The sequence below is a fragment of the Pezoporus wallicus genome, unplaced genomic scaffold (genome assembly GCF_028554395.1).
Source record: "Pezoporus wallicus isolate ANWC-B61680 ecotype Strahan unplaced genomic scaffold, APGP_CSIRO_Pwel_v1 contig_161, whole genome shotgun sequence".
In the NCBI taxonomy this organism is placed as follows: Eukaryota; Metazoa; Chordata; class Aves; order Psittaciformes; family Psittacidae; genus Pezoporus; species Pezoporus wallicus.
Window position 1 is genome coordinate 11,282,847 of NW_026642654.1, and position 21,722 is coordinate 11,304,568.

At 38.0% G+C, this 21,722-nt stretch overlaps 1 protein-coding gene across 1 annotated transcript in view; it reads right to left on the bottom strand.

The window, feature by feature from the left end:
* The window catches only part of ERICH1 (glutamate rich 1), a 59,908-nt gene that overhangs the window by 9,546 nt on the left and 28,640 nt on the right, over positions 1–21,722 (bottom strand). The window lies entirely within an intron of this gene.

Sequence of the window (21,722 nt, forward strand, 5' to 3'; positions counted from 1 at the left end):
TGACCTTGGCAAGTAATCTCTGATCTCCTTAACAGCCTGTCTTGGTCCTGTCATTCCCTTGCTACATTATAATTTCCTTCCTAGCTAATTCTTCAAAAGGCTCAAATGTCATGGGAAAGAAGTCCCTCCTGCTCTTGAAGACAGCTTTCATGCTTCTTTACTCAGATCTTATCCCTGTACACAGAGCCAGAGTTCTGAAGTCTTCTCTGACCTTGAAATGGCTGCCCCTCCCACACGCTCACTTCTAAGTGTAAACCCTCCTGGCATTAGCAAGGGAAGACTGCCAGAATCCATCTTCCCTTTACTGCAGTGCTGCTGAAGTCCATATTCCTGCCTGATTAACTGAAATACCCTCTTTCACAACCTATCAAACTCCTCAGACATTTAAACAATCATGGAGCGCAAAATGCCAGTGTTGCTCTAAAGTCTTGCTCTAGGAAGTTAAGCCATTTATCCTTTCCTTAGCCTCTACCTGCATGTTTCTAAATTCCTCAAAGTGCTCTGAGCCCTGTGCTCTTATTTATCTGGTTTTATGCCAATCCCTTATTTACCTAGTTTTACGCCATTCCCTTACGGTCAAAGAATCTTTGTTTGACACAGAGCAGGAGAGATACATGAAGCCCAATGTTTGTTTCCAAATGATATGCAAAATCTCCTGAACTGCCTCTGACATTATCGGTTTGTTTGGTTTTCTCATCACTCCTCCCCCTATCAGTCTTTGCCTCTATTTTCTCCATGGTTGGAGGCCCTCTGTTTCGTTTCTGTTTCTTTTTCTGTCTTGAACTCTGTCAGCTCTGAGCCACTTTTTCTCTTTAAATATCACTACAAGACTTTTAGTTCTTTAGCTGACAGATGACTCACTGCAAAGCAATCTTCCATACTTTCTATGAAGAAGGCTGCACAAAAATAAATTTGCTGTATTGTAATTGAACACCACAGCATGTTAAAGACACACCAAACGTCACCTCATACCCACAGAGTGGAATGTTTTGCATGCATGGTATTTGAGCTAAATATCTTTTTACATGATTTGGACATATGGGATGTGGGAAAAATAACTTCTGTGTCGTCCTGTAGGAATAAAATATCAGAACTGAAGGCAGATATGAATGGTGAAAGATGCCATAAACAAAATATCAGTGTTTCATCTTAAGATCTAATTTGGATTTTCATGTTATAATAGGTGAATTTCACTGTAAACATAGATATATTGTTCTGTGAAATTTCTCAGTCCTCTGTTAACCTGAACCACACTGTTTGCTAATAAAGCTGCTCTAATCTGTGCTCTCAGCAAAGTGGCCCAATGTACTCTTTAAACATCCATGAATCACTAAATCTCAGCAAAACTACAGTATGTTGTGCTGCCAAGAGCCCCCAGCTGGTTTGAAGACACTTGAAAAAACTGGTGCAGAAGGCAGAACAGGGCTTAAGGTGAGTCAAATCCAGAAGTTGGCTTATCCTTGGTAGCTCAGGACAGCAGAAGGTCTGAAAGCTGTCAAAAGGCAGAATGAATGTAGTCTTCTGATGTGTATGTTATTAAGATAAATACCCAATGAAAGGGAATCAGAACTGTGCTAAGTTTTGTCCAACACAGAAAACAAATCAAACACAAGACTTTACCATGTTCTCTTGAGGACTTAAACTGGCATTCCTCTAGCAGTTTTTGTCATTCTTTGCCTCATATTTTAATATCTCTTTAGTATCTACTGCTTCATGCATGGGAGCTCCTAGTGACTCAACATCAGGAACAGATTAAATTAGAAGTTGACAAATGGCAAAGCAATGCACACAAAAGGGATTAATTTGAACAACTCACTGCTAGGATTAGAGTGAACTGTTACCAGTTTGGGAAAAACAAAACAAAAGTCAGACCTGTGCATCCATATGGAAAGCTCAAGGAAAACATTTGCTCAGTGGGTATCAGTGAGCAAAACAGCAAACACCTTGTTTGCATACATAAGAAAGAGGATGGAAAGTAACAGGAAAAATATTCCAAACCTTATACAAATCTGTTGTACTCTTCAAGCTTGTAACACTTGTTTCTTAGCATAATCCCAGCATAGTTACACTCTGGCAGACAAGAGAAGGACTCTTAAAGAAGATACCAGAGAAAGAAACTTCAAAAAGATTTGTATGATTTGACTTGAAAGAAAGAATAATAACATGGGCTCTGTCTCTGTCTCCTCATGCAAGAACAAGGGGACATCTAATTAATCTGAGCAGTTTCACAAGCAAATAGAAGAAAGTACTTGTTTTACAAACAGTTCAGTTAGCTTATTGAATTCATAAGTGCGTGCCATGCACAGGAGCCCAGGGCTTAGCGGGATTCAAGAGCTGGTTGTTTATATAGCCACAAAGACTACCTGATTATAACAGCTATGCTAAAATATAACTAAGAGTTGTACAAGAAATATAAACCATAATGTTTAGGTCACAGCCCACACAGTGATCTTAACAAATTAAATGTTCTGTGGGATTCACCTCCCACAACTTTAGCTATCTGAAAAGAAAACACTTAGTGCATACTTAGACCTATGCTCCCTCTGATAAACCAAGAGATGCTAGCATCTTCGGAAAGCAATTTACCTCATCCTAAACCAGCTGGGATAGAAAAGCACCCTGAAGGTCTTCATCTCTTTCTCCCTTTAACTTCAGAGGAAATGTAGACAATGAATTTGGACTAGATGCTTTCAACAACTGACAAGAATCAGTCTCTTTTACAAAATTTAACAATATGGAGGATGGTGCTTCTTAACACGAGTCTGCTCATCACACTGATTTTTACTAACAAAATCCACTGTTTTATGAAACAAAACCAAAACTGATTCTCTACACATTGAACTAGTAGGGAAGTCTAAAAGAATGTCACTAGGTATAAATTTTGTTCCAGTAATTTTTCCCTCTGTATGAAGAGGTTTGCTATGTCAAAGCAGCATAATTGTAACGAATGCAGGGACTATATGCTACATAAGCAATTTTAAGGTGCTGAATACACACGCAACGTTGATAGGAGTATCAGCTTTTGGACTACACTAACTTATAGCCACACCTGCAGCAACAGCTTGTCCTAATTCCACAAAAACTGATGATTTTTTTTCCTTCTTTTCCATAATAGCCTGTCTCCTCTCTCCCTCCTAAGACCTGCCTCTGCTCCACAAGTGCCCTAATTTATCACATAATCCAATTATGCAGGAGCAATTGGCTTTAACCTGTTTAGTCTGGACCTGGTGCCCTCTCAGACTGAGCAAAGTGCCTTCCAGACAGAATGCCCATATACATTTTCCAGCCATAGTCATAAGTTCATAAGCATTTATTTCAGCTTCCTGACGTTTCCTCCATAAGAACTGTTCAGAGTTTAAAATAACAGATTTCTTTGGTGTTTACTGGTTTTGCTTTTGCCCTTTCTGGATTGTTTTTGTCCAGATTACTTTCCTGATGCAATTGACCATGCAGCTGCACAGTCACGCTAGCCTGACTGACAGAATGATGTGGAAGTGGGAATGAGCTCCCTGAAAAGGAAAATCAGCACCAAAAGAAAAAAGTCATCCTCTAACTGTCTATCTCATCTGGTTTGAAACATTAAAAAGTTTTCTCCATGCAAACTGTGTGTCTCCTTAACACACCAAAGGCAGAAATATGCCAAAAAACAGACTTGAAATGAAACAGAGGATTCGGTTTCTAGATACTGCTTACTGAATTTTGATAATGAAAAGTCAGCACATCCAGTTTACATCTTCAAGGAAAACCAGAAAATAATAAAAATAGTGATTTACATTAAGACTCTGAAGAAGCTGATTTTTATTTATTAACTTCTATTATATTAGCAAGTTAGTTTGTACTTATCATCAGGGCAGCTGGAGACATGAATAGATCAAATCCAAAGCTAAGAGAAACAGCTGACTGTGGGCTGACTCCCATTCGGACTAACCGTCAGCACAAACACATTGGTGGCAATTCTGTGACTGAAAAGATGAGCTTCCTCAAGTATATCTGTATTATTTCAGTTCCTTCAGACAATGTCAGATGGAAACACTCAGGGATAGCATCACAGAAGACAATGAACAGTGGGAGGCTATTTACTTAGGTGTTTGCAAGTAAAAGGCAGATAAAGTTCCACGGTGTGTCAAACTGATATATGGCTTTGGGTATCTGAGAATAAGCTGGTAATACTAGGGATTTTTGAAAATCAGGTCCCTAAATATTAGTAGAACAAGCCTTTAGAACAGCCCATTAAAAAAAAAATAATAAATACAGCAGACCAAGGAAAAGATAGTCAAAGAATATCCTATGAGCTTTAGAAACCTCTGTTGACTCCAGTCAATACTGCAGCTGGCTCTCCTGCTCAAGGACCAAGTAAGTCCCACAGTAGGCTTTCCAGATGTTGCTCACAGTAATTTTGTTCTTTTGATCAGATGAAACAGGACGTATGACTGCCCTATTTTTTCACCCAGATTAAACTCTTTTCTTCTCCCTGATATACTGGATGGTTTTCCCATGGTGTACCAAGCAGTCAATGCAGAGGAATTTAATTTTGGTTTAGGATCTTGCAAGGGAAAAAAATAATGGTATCTTACTTGGAACTAAAAATAACAGCAGCTATAACTTGGCCAAGAGTGAAAAGCTGCAGCTAACAAATGCAATAAAACGTAATGGCTCATTAGAATAAAAGCCAAACTGGAAAGATCTCAGGAGCACAAGATGACACTAATATTTTTAAACTTTTTTAGGAAATTGTTTCAAATCATAATTTGAAGTCAGAAGAAAACACACTCCAAAGGTCTTAGTAATCTTTTGACATCAGAGAAAATTGCAAAAGACTGGACAGGGATAGGGACTATCTCTTCTTTGAACATTCATGCTATGTCTGTATATTCACAAGTGAAAAATTCATATGAAACTAGCAAATGCTACATAGCACAACAGAGTACTACCTCTTGGATTTACCACAGATCCAATTAACAGTAATGGCAATAATAGTTAAAGGCAGATATCATGGTCTGCAACAGTTTTTAATCCTAAATGTTTATCTGACTGTATATACCTATGAATTTGCCTTACTTATAAGCTATGTCAAACTTCTGCTGTAAGAGGAACTGTACTTGGTCACAACCAACATCTACCTAGTACTATAACATTTATAAGGCAGCAGTCATAAGCTGCATTCAAGCTAAGGATTTATACATTGGTATAATGATGTTTCTTCTTTTGTACTTTTTACTCTAATAATTGTCATTGCTTTATTTGCTTTTTGAATGCTGCTGAGTGCTGAAATGTTTTCACAGCTATTTATCATACTGCAAAATCTTACTCCTGCTTGGCAACAGCTAGTTCTGAGCCAGCCATTTTGCAGGTGGGTTTTGACCGGTTATTTTTTCCTAAGAAAATCACTTGACAACTATCTAAAATGTGTTTCATGTCCAGTTTTTGAAAGATCACTCAATGTGAGATCATGCTGCACCCAACTCTTGTCTTTAGCACAGTCAATATCTTTGTAGCTATCAGGACACCTTCGGACTCCACTCTTTACTTGACCATCTATAAAACTCAAGCCTCCAGCTGTGACCTCCCTGTTTTGAGAACCACTGCATTCTGTTCATTTACCTATTCTGGAACTTTGTCTCTCATGCTGTGTCCATGTGCCCCCTGTGAAAGGCTTGATCAAAAACTTTGTGGAAATTCAAGGAAACCACATCTGCTGTAGCACCCTTATCTACATATTCCCTGGCTCTTCAAAGAATTCCAAGATACTTAGACATTTCCTCTTTGCAAATCTCACACTGATCTCTCCCATGCAGATCACAGGTTTCCCAGCATCCACAAATCTTATTTTGCATTATAATTTGTGCTAAACTGCCTAAAGCAAACACCAGGATTACAGGCTTGCAGGTCCCTGATGATTTAAGAACTGTTTAAAAAAACTGGCATCACACTATCCAGCCACAAAGTCTCTGATAACATGGCAATTTGAAAAGCAAGTGGTTATGCAGCACTATAAGTAATGTAGGCATTTTAATTTCCCTTGAATTCTTTCAGAAATTTTAGGTGAATAAAATCTGGTACCAGTGATTTTATTGTTTATCTTATTGCATGACCATTAAATCACTTCAGTTTAACATATCCTCTGAGAAAGCCCAAGAAAGAGTGTTCCAGCATGGGATTCCTCACGATTTTTCCCCACAGATAACATCAAAGAATTTCTTTAACTTCTCTGAAACAGGCCTCTTTAAGTACTCCTTCTACAGCACAATCATTGGCTCAGAAGACTTTGTAGCATTTGCTCAAATATGCCTTAGCCTGTCTTACCCTGTTTTTACATTTAAAATATGATTTGGGTGTGAATTGAGCTTTTTAAAGGACACCAACTTCTTTGTAACAACTTCCTTTACTCTGTTGTCTAGCTCTGCTGTTTTCCTTTCACTTTTCCTCAGGGCTTTCATGACAGGTGGTGGATGCTGGCCTCGAATATCACATACGGTGTCCTTAAGTAGCTTCCACACCACCTGGTACAGCTCTCTTATCTTTTTTAGGTTCTTTTTAGCAAGTATCTTTATTTTTGTGTAATGTCCCTTCTCAAAATGGATCACAACTGCTGTTTTTTTTGTTGTTTTTTTTCTGTTGTTGTTTGAGTAGGATGTTGAACCTAATGCTTGCTGTAGCCATGTGCCTCTCGTGAGTCAAACTCCATCCAGAACAAAGAGCCACATTTCCTCTCAGAGCCCCTCTAACCAATGCCTTGGGTATCAACTTTTCACAACATCCTGACGTGAACATACATGGAAGGGATAAATGAACAGAGATAAATGGAAGATCCCACTACCTACCCTCTGCTGCTTCTCTGATCTTTCAGCACACAGCAGTGAGTGTTCACAATCCCACCTGGATATATGATGAAAGAGACTCTGAACTTGCTTTGCGTTTTGATATGTAGACTCAGCCACTCATACACTGACCTAATGCATCCAGGAGATACTTGAAACCATTCCAAATAATAAATTAATTTTTACAATAATGTTTCAGCCTCCTGCTACTTCATGCAAAAAGCCATGCTTGATGAAGCCCCCAAGGTTTCTTAAGAAGCTTTTCTGATACAGATTCTGCATCCTTCAACGAATTAATTTTTAAACAAAAGCAAATATTTTGACCTCTTATTGATCTTTCACATTATTTTTTAAATTTCAAGCTCACTGTCTTCATTCATTTTGTTTTTTTTTTTTGGGATGGTGTGCAAACAATCTGAATCAGTCACCACTGTACAGAGGCATCACACAGCACTTCCTAAATGGGCTCAGGGGCTCCTCTAAACCACTGTTGATTCAGTTACAGTATCTCTGTGAGGAAAATAAAATCACGGAGCTGAGTACATTCACAGACATGAAAGAAGAACAGATTCAATGGCAAATGGTAACTCTTTTGAAGGCTACTCAATCAGAAACGCTTAAGGATCCTAAAGCTGTCTATGGAGTTTCTACAGTTCAGCAGCCACAAAGACTAATTGCTACTAAATACAGAAATCTTCTTAGTCTTTAGCTAATAAGATTACACCTTTGTATTTGAACAGAAAGCATCACCATGAATTAGGAGATTTGTAATATTTATATCAAAAAACCCTGGAAACATTTTGAACATTTCATGTCATATTTACACTTAAACCCTCTGATTTTCCTTTAACTTTGCAGGACACAAACACACATTCAGAGTTTTATTTAAAGTATTTTTTTTTCCCCCCAGAGATGGTTTTCAACCAATGCTTAAAAAATCCAAAGCTCTCCCTTTGCTCAGAATACAACAGAAATGATAAAAGCTGCAATCTTAAAATCCTGTTCAGCATTAAAAATTTTCTTTCCAAATCTACCAGCTAAAACAGTGTAAAGCATAAGAAGTTATTTAGAGTGCAAGACCACAGACTATTAAATGATAAGCAATCTAATGGAAAACTGATATCTAGTTTTCCCCTGTGATAAAGCAGTATCAAAGAGCAGAAACTACAAGTAAAATCTTTTGTACAAGAGCTATCCAAAAGTACACAGACACTGACATAGTAAAATGAAGATACTCAGCAACAAAACCCAGCCCAAATTTATCAATTTCAGTTATCAAATATTTAAATATGATACCTCAATTCAATTTCTGCAGCATGTCATAACATTTTAAACTTTTTACACAGCATCCAATAACCTATCACATTTAACCTCACATATGAAAGAGCAGCCACAACCCCAATTTATTACATAGTCCTTTCAGTAAAATTCTAGTTCAAAATACTTTGGGAAATGAAAGTCTGAAAGAATGTAAACCTATTTTAAACTATTTCCTTTGTCTATGTATCTTTGGATCTTAACTCTGATCTGAATTAAATTTAATTACATAGTTTCTAACCAGCTTTGTAAAACCATGGATGTTTGAAGAAAAGGGTTCAGCTTATTTTTATTAATCACAATCTAAATTAATTACATTTTAAAGAATAGTTGAAAATATTAATGTAAGTAAACTCTTAATGACTAAGAGCTCTATGTTAAGCTAATTGTAAATATGCAGAAAAGTATGCTATAAAAATGAGAAAAACCACAGGGAAGATCTAAACAGTTGTATAAGCTGGTAATGTGCCAAGTTGTAATAGATAGGAATCTGGTGCCACAGCCATCCCAATGATGCAGGTTTGCTTTAACCATGTGCTGCACTGCAATGGGGCTCTGCTGTGGCCAGAGCTGTGAGGTCAAACTTCTCAAACCTTTTTCCCCTCCCACAGTGAACCCTCCAAAACAGCTTTTAAACAGGAAAGATAGGTTTTATTAGAATAGACACTACAACAGGTGATTCTGGGGGAAGAAAACTCAATATGAGGAAAATTAAAACAATTTTAATGTAGATACATTATAGTATCTACATCTTGCCTACTACATTCTCATAAATGAATTCTCTTTGCTTAGGCTTGCTTTCAGTCCAGCACATCAGCGAGTTCCAGAGTTGCAGAAGAGCCTGCAGTCTCCTTTGAGTCTCTAGGGAAAGTCCTTCTGAAGCCTCAGTTCCTGCTGTTCTCAGCAGACACCTGGTCTCTGCTATACACAGAGCTTATTCCTTGGCCACCATCATGCTTCCCCAACCTGTCTGTCCTTTATGATCCAGAAAGTTATTCTCTCTCAGCAAATGCCTCCTCATATCCCAAGAGCTCCATCCTGGCTCCTCTACTGGGCAACTACAGCTTTTCAAAAAATGAAACGTTATATATGACATAAACATGTGATTATCCATGGAAATGGAAAAAAAGACAACAAACTGATACCATCTGCTACCCAAATAAATGTTTGGGAAGTGACTGAAATAATTGTCACATGTTCTCAACAAGAGATCACATATACTCTATCTTGCTAGGGATTAATCCCACTATACACCATCAGCTTTATACTATTAGATCACCTATTTCTTGGCACAGCAAAATGCAACTGGAATAACACCAATCATTCAGTCTTTGTAATTTCCAGGATTTCTTGTGCTGCTTCCCAAAAGAAAAACACTTAAAATGGCAAAGCAAGCACAATGACTTGTCTATTCAGCATCATAAAGTGTCAAGTTCTTTTTAGTTTCCATTTAATTCATTGAAAAATAGGAGTTGCTCTGCATCTCACTGAAGCATAGTATCTTCTCTTGAAAATAAGAGCGACTTTCTTATTGTTCTTCAGTTATACGCCATGGTCTGTGGAGTAACCCTGCTACGATAAAGGCAAATGTGTTCATCTGTCTGCACTTGACATTATATTTCATACAAAGTTTAAAATCTGTCATCTGCTTGCAGAACAGTTTTCATCACATGCTGCACCCCCAATCCCAATTAGTGGTGATGCTATCGCTTTTTTCTTTGCTTAGTGCACTGCCTGACATGTCCAGAAACTGAAAATTTAATTTTAATTTCCCACTTCATAGAACTTTAGTATCAATAGCTGTAATTCACAGGCTACACATAATATGCCATAATATGCATACCCTTCTTTGGTATATCTATATGTGTACTTAGAGGTTCATTACTAATGAATCTCTCACATGCTTTCATGAACTGGCTGATGTATACTACTATTAATCCCCTTGGGAGGAAGGTAAATCCCCTTGTTGAAACAAAATGCCAGGGAAGGAATAAAAAGGCTCTCAAAGAGAGCTGATCCTGCCACAAGCATCTAACTTGAACCCACAAGCTTTCTTCCAGGCAGGATGTTCTCCAACAGTGAAATACCCAGCAGCAGGTAAGAAATCTGTGAGAGGAGGAATAAATCCAGGCCTAATAAGCATCTCTCTAGGGCTTAATGATGTTTCCTTTGTGCATCTTCCACAGTCTAGACAATAGCTTTGGACAAAGAAATTGTGATACAAGTCATTTGGCAGCTCTGTCAAAGCTCTGACATAGGAGGCTATTGTACTACTGTGTCACTGAATATAGCCTGGGACAGACTATAACTTGTAAGTACATCAAGCTGTATTGGGTACTGTCAGTACATATGGCATTGACCAAGCAGTTAGTTTTGAAGACTTTTTGGACTTAGCAAGGTGTGGAGACAGTGTTCTCACGGGAGAATGCATAATTGGTACACAAACTCTGAATAATCCTGAAAGATAGAGCAAGGCCATGAGAGGCCCGAAGAAGCTTAAGCAAGCAAGGTAAGAAGAAGCTGGAATTCACTGAGTTAATGAGAACTGTGGACTGTTGGCAAGCTTTTGAGGTCATGTTCTCACACCTGTGCTTAACTAATTATATGTTAGTCACTAAGGGTCTTCAAGACATGTATCCAATCATAATATGCCAAATCACTGTAAGTGCATGTAAGAAATAGTATATAAGGAGTTAAGGCTTTGTAATAAATTTGGCAATCGCTTGATCACATTGATCATCTCTGCGTTGTCCGTGACTCCTGCGTCAACAGTGAGGACAAAGTTTCAAACACCTCCCTCTCTCCACCAACCCATTTTCTCTGTCTTAACTCTAAATTGACCACTTCCAATTTGAAAGAAGGAAACAAGTGTAACCAAGCAATGGTTTAACCCTGATGGACCTGGATAGCACAGCAGTGTACTTTGCTGTCCCATCAATCCTTTCAGACTTGTTTTGCTCTTTGTGACCTTTTAGTAGTAATTAATAACAATATAACAGTTTTACACATGACTAGGACAGCAGAGGAAGCTCAGGGCAGACCAATACCTAAAGAGGGCCAACAACAAATCTGCAGAGGGATTTTTACAGGGCATGTAGTGACAGAACAATGGGGAATGGCTTTTTACTGAAAGAGCCATTAGATTAGACATTAGAAAGAAATTCTTTACAATGAGACTGGTGAGGCCCTGGCACAGGTTGCCCTGAGAAGCCCTGGCTGCCCTATCCCTGGCAGTGTTAAGGTCTCTTTGGACAGGGCTTTGAGCAACCTGGTCTACTGGAAGCTGTCCCTGCCCATGGCAGGGGGGTTGGAACTACATTATTTTTAAGGTCCCCTCAACCCCGAACCATTCTGTAATTCTGATTATTAAGCCAGTTGCGCAAAGTGAACATGCTGGATGTTAGATGCAAGGAACACCCGTGTATCCAACAGATACCCGAGAACAGTTTTTCAATTGGTTTAAGCAGTAACAGTCTCTTTAACTAACAAATGCATCTTGTGGAAAAGAGAAATAATCTCATTGCAAATGCAAAAGTTTTGCTAGAGTCAGAAACTGAAGCTTCATTTGGCCTTTTTCACCTTGAGAACACACAAATTTTTAGAGCTGATGCAGACTGGCTCAGTAGGTCTCTTAAATTTAAAGAGATCTGTGTACTTCCATAATAGTTTTATATTTTACATGACTGTTGCTGTTCCTACCTATACAAACTATCCAAGGGCTTTTGCACTATACTACCATGGCTTCTACAGCTACATCACATGCTATTCAGGAAGCGTGTGAAAAAATATTGCATATGCATCAACCTGAGTATTTTCTGTGGGGACACAGGAGACCAAAACTGCTTTCCTGGAAAACATGAGTCTTTATACAAAAAAAAGTAAAACCTTATATGGCTGCTTATTTTATGAAAAAGTGCTTTTAAATAAACACCCCAAACCATAACCAACTGGAAAAATACCCCAGAACAACCCAACCCAATGTACTATGTTTTATACAGTTCCTAAAGGTTTTATGCACAGCTCAGCTCAGTTTCAATTCTTTCCAAAGGACAACTAAAGAGATGCAAAATGGACCATGAGAAAGAGAGTCATTTGCTTAGGCACTGATGAACAATAAAGAGAAAGCAGGGCAGAAACTCAACAAAATTAACTTATCTAAATAAAAAATAAAGCCCAAGAAAGCTGCAGGAAAGTTCAAGCTCTCAACACATCTCATTAGCAAAACGAAGTTTCTTAGGGTTTCACTGGAATGCTACCAATGGTTGTTAGGTTCCCCCTCCTGACCCCTTCATAAAGCTATCTTTAATCAAGCTGGACAAGAGACCACACAGTGCAGGTTTCTGTCTTCTCAAAGAACTGGTGGTTTGACTTTGGTAGTCAGTTCCTTTGTTCACAGGACTTTTTTAATTCTGTAATACTAAAGAGTTCACAAAAATCTTGCAGTAACATGACCAATAAGCAGCAGCAACAGCTTGAGGTCCTCTAGAGATAAAGGCCCAGAGCCCTGATCTCTCTAAAGCAGGACTGGGAATAGGGGCCACCTAGATGGAACATGTGCCCTGCTCTGTGGTGTTGGCTATTTCTCCAGCTGAGCAACATCATGGGAGACTGCAGCCTGAATTTTACTCCTCATTCATTCTCTGTACGAGACACATGCCAACCAGGACTTCATACAACATTCACTTCTGTTGCCTTATACTGTAGCAGGTACAGAGAACTTCCACTGTACTAACAAGCACAGTGACACAAAAAGCTGGCAGAAGTTCACCAGAAAATAGACCACAAACTACTCAAAATAATTCAGGGCTTTCCATTCACTTGGCTTTAAAATAAGTATTTCACTACAAGCAAGTTTAAGTGTATGGAATTACTGCCATTAAAAAAGAAGGTATAAAAAAAGGATGTATAAACCCCTTGTAAATCCATGTGAACTAACAGATAGTCAATAGACTAAAAAAAACAGTCAATGAAAATTTATACAGCTTGCAATAAAACTGCTAGAGGCTTTTCACTTTAATACACAGTTAATCATGAATGTATTTAATCAAACAAAAATGCTAGACTTAGAGTGGCAAAGTACAAGCACTGCAGTTGATCACTACAGAACACTTCCAAGTAATTTAACCATTGCATTTTTATTTAGATATTTTTCTGCATATGTACAAAAGTTATAACACCATCTCTAAAGCTTTTGCTGAAATTCCCTATGCAAATCTATGCAGTTTTGCACTAAAAGTGTGATGTTTATTTTCAAAAGCAAATATTTCTGATTATTAGTGGATGCTGAATACCATTACAATTTCTAGAGATATGTAAAAAAACATCCAACTTAACAGTTTTTTCATTCACTAAAATACCTTATAATCTTCTTGAAATTAGAAACACAGATAAACATATATGTAACATATGTGAAGGAACCACTGCATATAACATATGATAACCTTTCATCCTTCCTTGATATATTCTACATATTCAAGATTATAGTACCTAATTTCAGCTAAGCAGCATTTCAGAATAGACTATAAGTACTTACTTCACCAGGCACCTGTATGCCTTAAAACAATCATAAGCAAATGTAGTTAAAGACTCAATGAAGAGCAGAAAAAACAAAAGGGGGATCAGGAAAACAGGGGTTAGAAGGAAGCCCAAACTAAACACAAAAAGCACAAGAAAGAGTGAGTTAGTAATGGAGGAAAATGTGAGATTTCCACTGGCAAGTGCTACAAAGGAGATGCCAAGAAAATCTGTCATCTCCTTTATTTTAAGGGAGAGAAAAGCTGGAAAAAAAGAAGATTAAACCTGGATCCTGAGCTGAAAGAGGAAGAGCTGTATTGTCTTATTACTTTAAGTCTTCCTGTCTATCCTAAGGCTACGTATTTCTATTTCTTAAGGAGCTCTACCAAGCACAAATTAACATTTTTCTCCTCTACAGTGTTCACCTATATACCAAATAAAGAATTGCTAAACAAAGAATCAGTCAATCCTTTTCTCTGGCAGGAGAACATGAAGCATAGACACTATGTTCTTTTCAGTAAAAATACTACAGTTCAGCTAAGGCATTTAACTGGGATGTACAAACTACCATAATACCCACTTCCCTTTCTGTGGTCACGTAAAAAGAGACAGGCTCCTCCAAATGGTAAGTCTGATCATAGCAAGGTTTTATTGTCATCACTTGTTATAATATCACTAGATGCTTCTCTTCTCTCTAAATGAGCAGTTTAGAGGAGTATTCTTGTAAGTTTCAGTGAAGAGGTGGAATAAAATTAGGCTCTGGCACAAGTCTGTTCTATTGCAGCAGTTCAGCGTATGAAGTGTTACAGACCTGCAGACCAGCCCTGCAGTTTGCCACAGTCGCTGCCTCTTTGTGCTCATCTATCAACACCATCTTAATTTCAATCACATTCTTACACGCATAGTATTGTTCATGTCTTTATATATTTGGGCTTCCACAGCAGAATCTTTACCATTTTACATTGCTTGTGATATGAAAAGTGTGTTGATTCAAGCATTCAGTAAAGTCAAGCTCCCTGGGGAATGTCTTAAAAAAGGCACACACTGAATTCAGCTACCTTGTCTCTAACGCCAACAGAACTGTTTATTAAAATAGCACACAAAGATGTTTGAGCTTACTGTGTTAGCATCAGTACAGATAATGGTCAGAGATAAAGACACAAAGGAATAACTAAAATTGAAACCAGATAAGTAATGAACTTAAAATTTAATGGAAAACTAACTTCAATTTTTTAGTTAGGTATAGAAGAACTAAGGCTTTTTAGTATATTGAATGAAGGCAGGAAAAGAATAGTTGCTACACTTGGGCACTAAGAACTATTTGAGATATTTTCACTTTATTTGCTGCTTCCCCTAGAATGCTATCTGGGTAACTACAGACAGAATTCCTGTATTTAATGATAGTCAATTTTCATAAAGTTTCACAGCAAATAATTTTTATATCAACTAAACAGCTGCATACCTTTGTCATTCTTGGAAATCGTATCTTACACATCATTTTATAAGCAGAATAACAAAGCACTTTATTAAAAAAATATATGTAACAAAGAGTATTTGCTTCTAACTCCTCATCTTTAGAGAGACTAAGAAAAGATGTTTCCATTTGTAAATATTCAAGAAATGCTGATACACTAATGGAGTGCATACTAAAAATATTACCATAATTTAACAGCCTGTGATCATATTACAAACCTAAGCCATACAGATAAGCAACTACCTTAAACGGTATTTTTTTATTAAATGTTTGTTAGGTTCTCTTTAAGGTGTTGCAACCATTGCGGCTTCGTTAAGATATTCAATCTAGTTAGTCTATTATTCAAGCTATGATAACAAGGTTTTAATCTAATATTATAACTGACATTGTGACAGTGCAATTTCTATTTGCCAGTGAAAAGTAAAGCAACAAAATACATTTGTTTTTTTGCGGCTATCTGTGCCAGGATGGTGATGTTCAGTTCAGTGTTAAATTCACACCTTGATCCTCTTTCCACATCACCCACTGAGACTAATGTACTAAATGAATTTGAATTGGTAGAATCTCTTTCTAGCAGTCAGGACTTCAGGTCACATGTCATTTTTCATCCTGTTCTACACACCTTGAAGTTGGACTTACCAGTGAATTAGATTTATGTTGCATTCTCTCAATGCTCCTAGCATTTATGAATTCAGCTTTTAAATAATCCCCTGTAAAAAAGCAACTTAAACCTTTCATTCATGCTTATTAGATTAGATCGGTGAAAATTTGGTATCATGCGCCTAAGGAAGCAAAAATAGTTGCGTAAAACTGGTTCTGAGTTCTCTCCTACTCCCTCAGTATCAAGATGCAGAGAGTTTGCAGGGTGAGGTGTATGGAAGTCTTGCCAAGTATCATCAACCCACCCTGAAATAAACACCTCTGAGAAAGTAAGGTAACTTAATTAGAATCATAGAATCATAGAATCATAGAATCATTAGGGTTGGAAAGGACCTTAAGATCATCTAGTTCCAACCCCCCTGCCATGGGCAGGGACACCTTACACTAAATCATATCACCCCAAGGCCTCATCCAACCTGGCCTTGAACACTGCCAGGGATGGAGCATTCACAACCTCCCTGGGCAATCTATTCCAGTGCTTCACCACCCTAACAGGAAAGGGTTTCCTCCTTATATCCAACCTAAACTTCGCCTGTTTAAGTTTTAACCCGTTACCCCTTGTCCTGTCACTACAGTCCCTAATGAAGAGTCCCTCCCCAGCATCCCTATGGGCCCCCTTCAGATACTGGAAGGCTGCTATGAGGTCTCCACGCAGCCTTCTCTTCTCCAGGCTGAACAGCCCCAACTTCCTCAGCCTGTCTTCATACGGGAGGTGCTCCAGTCCCCTGATCATCCTCGTGGCCCTCCTCTGGACTTGTTCCAACAGTTCCATGTCCTTTTTATGTTGAGGACACCAGAACTGCACACAATACTCCAATTCTTATGGAATAGTGGAGGCTCAGCAGAACAGGTATGATTTCACACCTGACATTAGACCCGCTAGGCCAAGACTGGAGATGCAAGACTACTGTTTAAAATATCTGCATAAAGAAAAGGAGGGAAATGTCAGATGTTGGCATTGGCCAGCTACTGTAAACTAGCAGATTCATTCACATCAGTACAGCTGTGCTGGTTGAACCAGCTGAGAGTCTGAGAACACTCAGATTACACGCAGAGGAGTTTGTGAGGAGGAACATCATCAGCTGGATACAAATAATCTAGTACTGTGAACCACAGATGCAGCTGTTGAAGTAATTTGCTCTTTATCAGGAGAGGCGGTATCTTTGCCCTAATGCCTATTTGCATAGTTGTATACTGCCAAAGCAGCTGGGGGCTGAAACTAATGGTACATAAATGCAGCAAAACAATACACAACTTTGGCAACAATAAGAAAAACTGCATTAGCTTTGGTCAGCCAGAAGAACATGTAGTTCATAGCAACTGAGGATTCTTGGAATGCACTGACATTGCCTCTAGTGCATTTTGGCTAGATTACAGCAATAAATCTGTGTATGCTGGTATTTCTGTCTTTTGCTATATGAACGTAACTTCCATTTTTTTTCAGCCCTCTGGGGGGTGGGACAGATTGCTGGGAAAAGAAAGGGTGAATGAGGCTGATGCACTGCATGTGGAACACAAATCATGTAATTCTGGGCTATCATGATTCTACAATGAAATAAGGGACTTCTCTGCATCGGTCTAGTATACAGAAGGCTCCAAATAGAGTTCAAATTACTAGCAAGGCACACTCCAGTCATGAACTAATTTCCACTTGCAGCAATAAAATAGAAGTTAGACAGCATGAAACTAGCAAATAATATTATTTAGCAAAAGTGTTGGGAAAGGGAGATGGACAGAGGATGATATTTAAAGCATCCTTCAAAGGCATGGGTTGCAGTTGCCTAGAGAGGGTCAGTACTTCAGAAGACTGCTACCTTGAATTTTGCAGAGTGCAGTAACAAAGGATGCAAGAAATTTCCCAAGAGGAGACTGAATGGAGACACACTACTGCATCAATGTGTGGCTGTAAGCCTGCAAACAACCAGAAATTACAATAGCTGCTATAACAGAACAACAAAAATATGAGGTCATTGGGTAGGCCCAATTCCGACTTTCAACATGAGACAGCAGCATTTTCTGTATCTTATACAAAACAGTTACATAAAACTGTTTTAGAAAAACAAAAAAACAACACAAAACCATAGTTACTACTACTCCCCACACATTCTTTTTCCTGCTATCTTAACTGTCCTGGCCCATATTTCTAATCAGCCAAACCGATTGTAAACCCTTTCATGTTAGAATCAAGCTTTCTACTCTGTTTTTAAAGTGTCCAGAGTATTTAATCAGTACAGCAATATATAACAATAGAAATGCTGCATTCAAACAGCTTTCACCTTCCCCTGCTCCCTTCTTTCTTTTTGAATGAGAGACTTGAAAATACTGCATTGGAACAAATCTTGTTAGAGAGAAAGAGCAATATAAGCCCTAACTGCAAGAGAATGAGCCAGGATCACATTCTTGTGCATATTATTCACAAATGTGTCGTCTCTCAGTGGGTATTTGGGTCTCGATATGCAGGACAGCAACATACTGCTTTGGTTCCATACCAACATGTTCACAAGCAATAGCAGAGCAGTGGAGGTTATGAATTTACATACAACCGAACATACAACTGATAGCCAAAATGAAAATATCATGTATTATTAATAGTGATCAGAAACCTCTCCAAGACCTACAAAACAAATTTCCTTCTTTTACAGGTGGCGAACTAAGATACAGAATGATGAAGGCTTTGAGCAGCCAGAGACCAAACCGTTAAGATTACTGACATGCCTTTCCCCTTAATCCAGCACCCTCTTGGCCTTACCTTGCTGCTCCATGATGATTTAAGTACAAAAGCTTAGGACTTGATTATGTTTTTGTTATGAGATAAGGAGGTGAAAGTACTCAGACAGTGTCAGATATTCAAAGTGTTGGGTGTCTGCTCAAGTGAGGCAGTAATTATAACAGTGCTGGCTTTTTGCAGAGATCTAAGGTGGTTCTTGGCACCGCTCTCTATTTCTTACCCTTTCCGATCCTTTGCCTACTGTCACTATGACGACAGGAAGCCTGCAACACAGCTGCAAGGAGGGAGAAAGGGGGAGCACACTCCAGCTGAGAGGGGAGAAGGCACTCAGTGGGTGGGGGGCAAGAACAGAAAAATGATACTGGAAGCTAAAATGAGGCAGTCAAGAAAGAAGAGAACAGGAGGCCACAAGTGCCTCTTCGTTCTGTGAGGCGCATCTGTTAGATTAAGGGATGATCAACCAAAATGTTTGTCATCATTGTAATGTAAAATGAAACGGAAAGCAAGAAAAAAATAATGCAAGAGAGATAAAAGGCCTTAACTCCCTCTCCTCCTTCTTCATGTACTGCCACCTGACCAGTGGAACCTACTTCAACCAAATTACTTTTAGATTTATGGACATGTAAACAAGACCAGATTCAGTCTGAGGCCCTGACTGTATCATGGTGGAAAAAGAAGAAAAAGGACAAGAACCAACATAGAAAGTGAAGGTAACAGCCAGAGTAAACATATCTTATTGAAAATGCACTTGTCGGTGAGTTCTGACTCTTCTTAAACACACACCTGCCGTTTTTTTACATTCTTTTTACTATGTTAAAATATAAAGGCATAAACCAGGATTAGGAGTACATTGTTTTCTGCACTACAGAAAAGCATAGGAATGAAATCTCATTTCAGAGGTACATTTCTGTTACTCAAGTATTCAAGTCTTTTTCAGAAGCATGCAGAAAGTTAATTAATACTTACAGCATCTAGAAGTGTACTTGCTTACAGTTACAGAAATACAAATCAAAGATCTTTAATAAAGCATTACTATACAGCTATGGACTGCTAAAGTAAAGCATTACCAATGTATCATATTACTAAACACTTTATTTTTTCCTTAATACATTTTCAGCATTTACAGCCTTTTGTAACATCACACGTAAATTTGGACTAAAAATCTGGGGCAGAATTCTTTGCCATTCCATTTCCAAAGACATTTTCCACAGGTGTTTTGGGTTTTGTGGTGGTTTCTTTACTTTTTATTTTTATTATTTTTTTTTTTTTTTAGTGGTCTACCAATGTCGTAATGTTAGAAAGTATCACACAAGAACTACTGAAGCCTTCAGCAACGTTAAACAACTCCCAGGCCATACCATGAAGCATGAGCTCTGTAACAGTCCCATATGCTTGTGGATATATTGGCATTTAGGAGATGTAAATAGTAACAGAAAGTGGTAGTTGGAAATGACTGGTTTCTACAATGTATGTAAACCTAAACTAGTGATTCATACTTACAGTTTAAATTGATAGCCCCATCCTGTGTTTAAATACCCTCAGAGGGCAGCAGTGAATTTCACAGTCACATTCAGAAGGTTAAGACTTGTTTGTTGTGAAATCAAGAGAGGTGATTACTCGATTCTAGCTGGCTGCTTGACAGATCACTGAAATTGCTTTTAACACTGCTGCAGGATATGGTAGTCTGCAGATATTTTCTGTTAGTGACTGATCAATCTACACCTACCTCAAATGTTTATAATTTGTATCACATGCAGTACACTAAAGAAAGGTTTCCAAAAAAGAAGTCAGCTAGCTTTTGCAGCATGGTACATCAGCAAGCATTTCCTTTTAAGCTTACATTTCATTCCTTGGTGTCATTTTCAAAAGGAAACCTTCTCCTGTTCAGACAGAACAAGATTTTAAAATTTTCCAGAGCAATATTTAATTAGATAAGTTGATTTGATTCAAGTCTTTCTCACCCTTGCAGTTTAATTCCAGTGATATAAGTCAAGTGATATCGGTCGCTGTAAATGAGGGCACTAGTGGGTCCAGATTTTTTTAAATCAAGCCTGAGATAACAAATGATTAAATACTTTATCTTTACTCTGAAAATAAAAATGCTTATTTAATCTTATTCAATTTCAGAAAGAAATCTGTGGTGATTTTATCTGTTAGGAATGTCATTGCATCTATCAACAAGTACAAGGTCTGCAGATAGGATGTTCAAGGAGGGAACATCTCAAGTACAGAATTCTTCACCAGCATCTCTACTTGTAGTGGCATCTTTCGCTATAACTGGTTCCCAAATGTCAAGTACACTTAATCAGAAAAAGAAACTGGCTGTAGAGGAGAAAGTTGCTTAGCCTCACAGACATCTCCCCTTCCAAGTTATTGATTAATCTAGAAGCACCAGCAACATTATGGAAAGGCTTATATTAACAGCCTTAACAGAGGTGTCATTGTTGCTACAGCTTGCTCTCTGAGGATGACATACACAAGAGAATGCCTGAAGTTTTAAGAGCTCAGGAAAATCTGCCATTCACAAACTGGCAGTGAATTTGTGAATTTCTACAAGGACAAACCTGAATTACAGAAAGCTATCATCTGTATTCTTATCACACACAAAGATACTGCTTTTATAATAGTGACATCCAAACTGGCAAAGAATTAAAACCAAAACATCCCAAATTAACTAGATGAATTCATTAATAGAAATAAACAAAGACTTAGCCTAACCACTAGAAATACAAAAGAGCCAAAACCCCATATGCTGAATTATTGAAAACTGCTTGTAAAAGTAGTAACTCTTTTAAAGATAAGTTTTCAACCTTCAAGGCCAATCATCCATACTAGAAAAGGAAAGACCCATGATAACAAGTCTGAGGAAAGGAAAAGAGCAAAACAAAATTACAGCAATAGTTCCAAAAGAAGTTGAATGTTGGACAGGAAAAGTATATTTATTTTTATTTTTAGCAAGTTGTAAGAAAAATCTGGACATCTGCAGCTCACATTAACTTCCTGATGCTATCATTTGAAATATGATTTGGTGCATCTGTGTTGCAAGGCACTATTCTACTAAGTTAGGAGCTGTACTTTAACATCTCATTACTTGGAGATGATTGCTTAACACCTTTCATTATTCAGGCATACTTAATGAAGTCTTAAATTATATGTGATTTTTATCTTTTTTTTTCAGTGGAATAAAACTGGACCAAAACAACTTTATTGC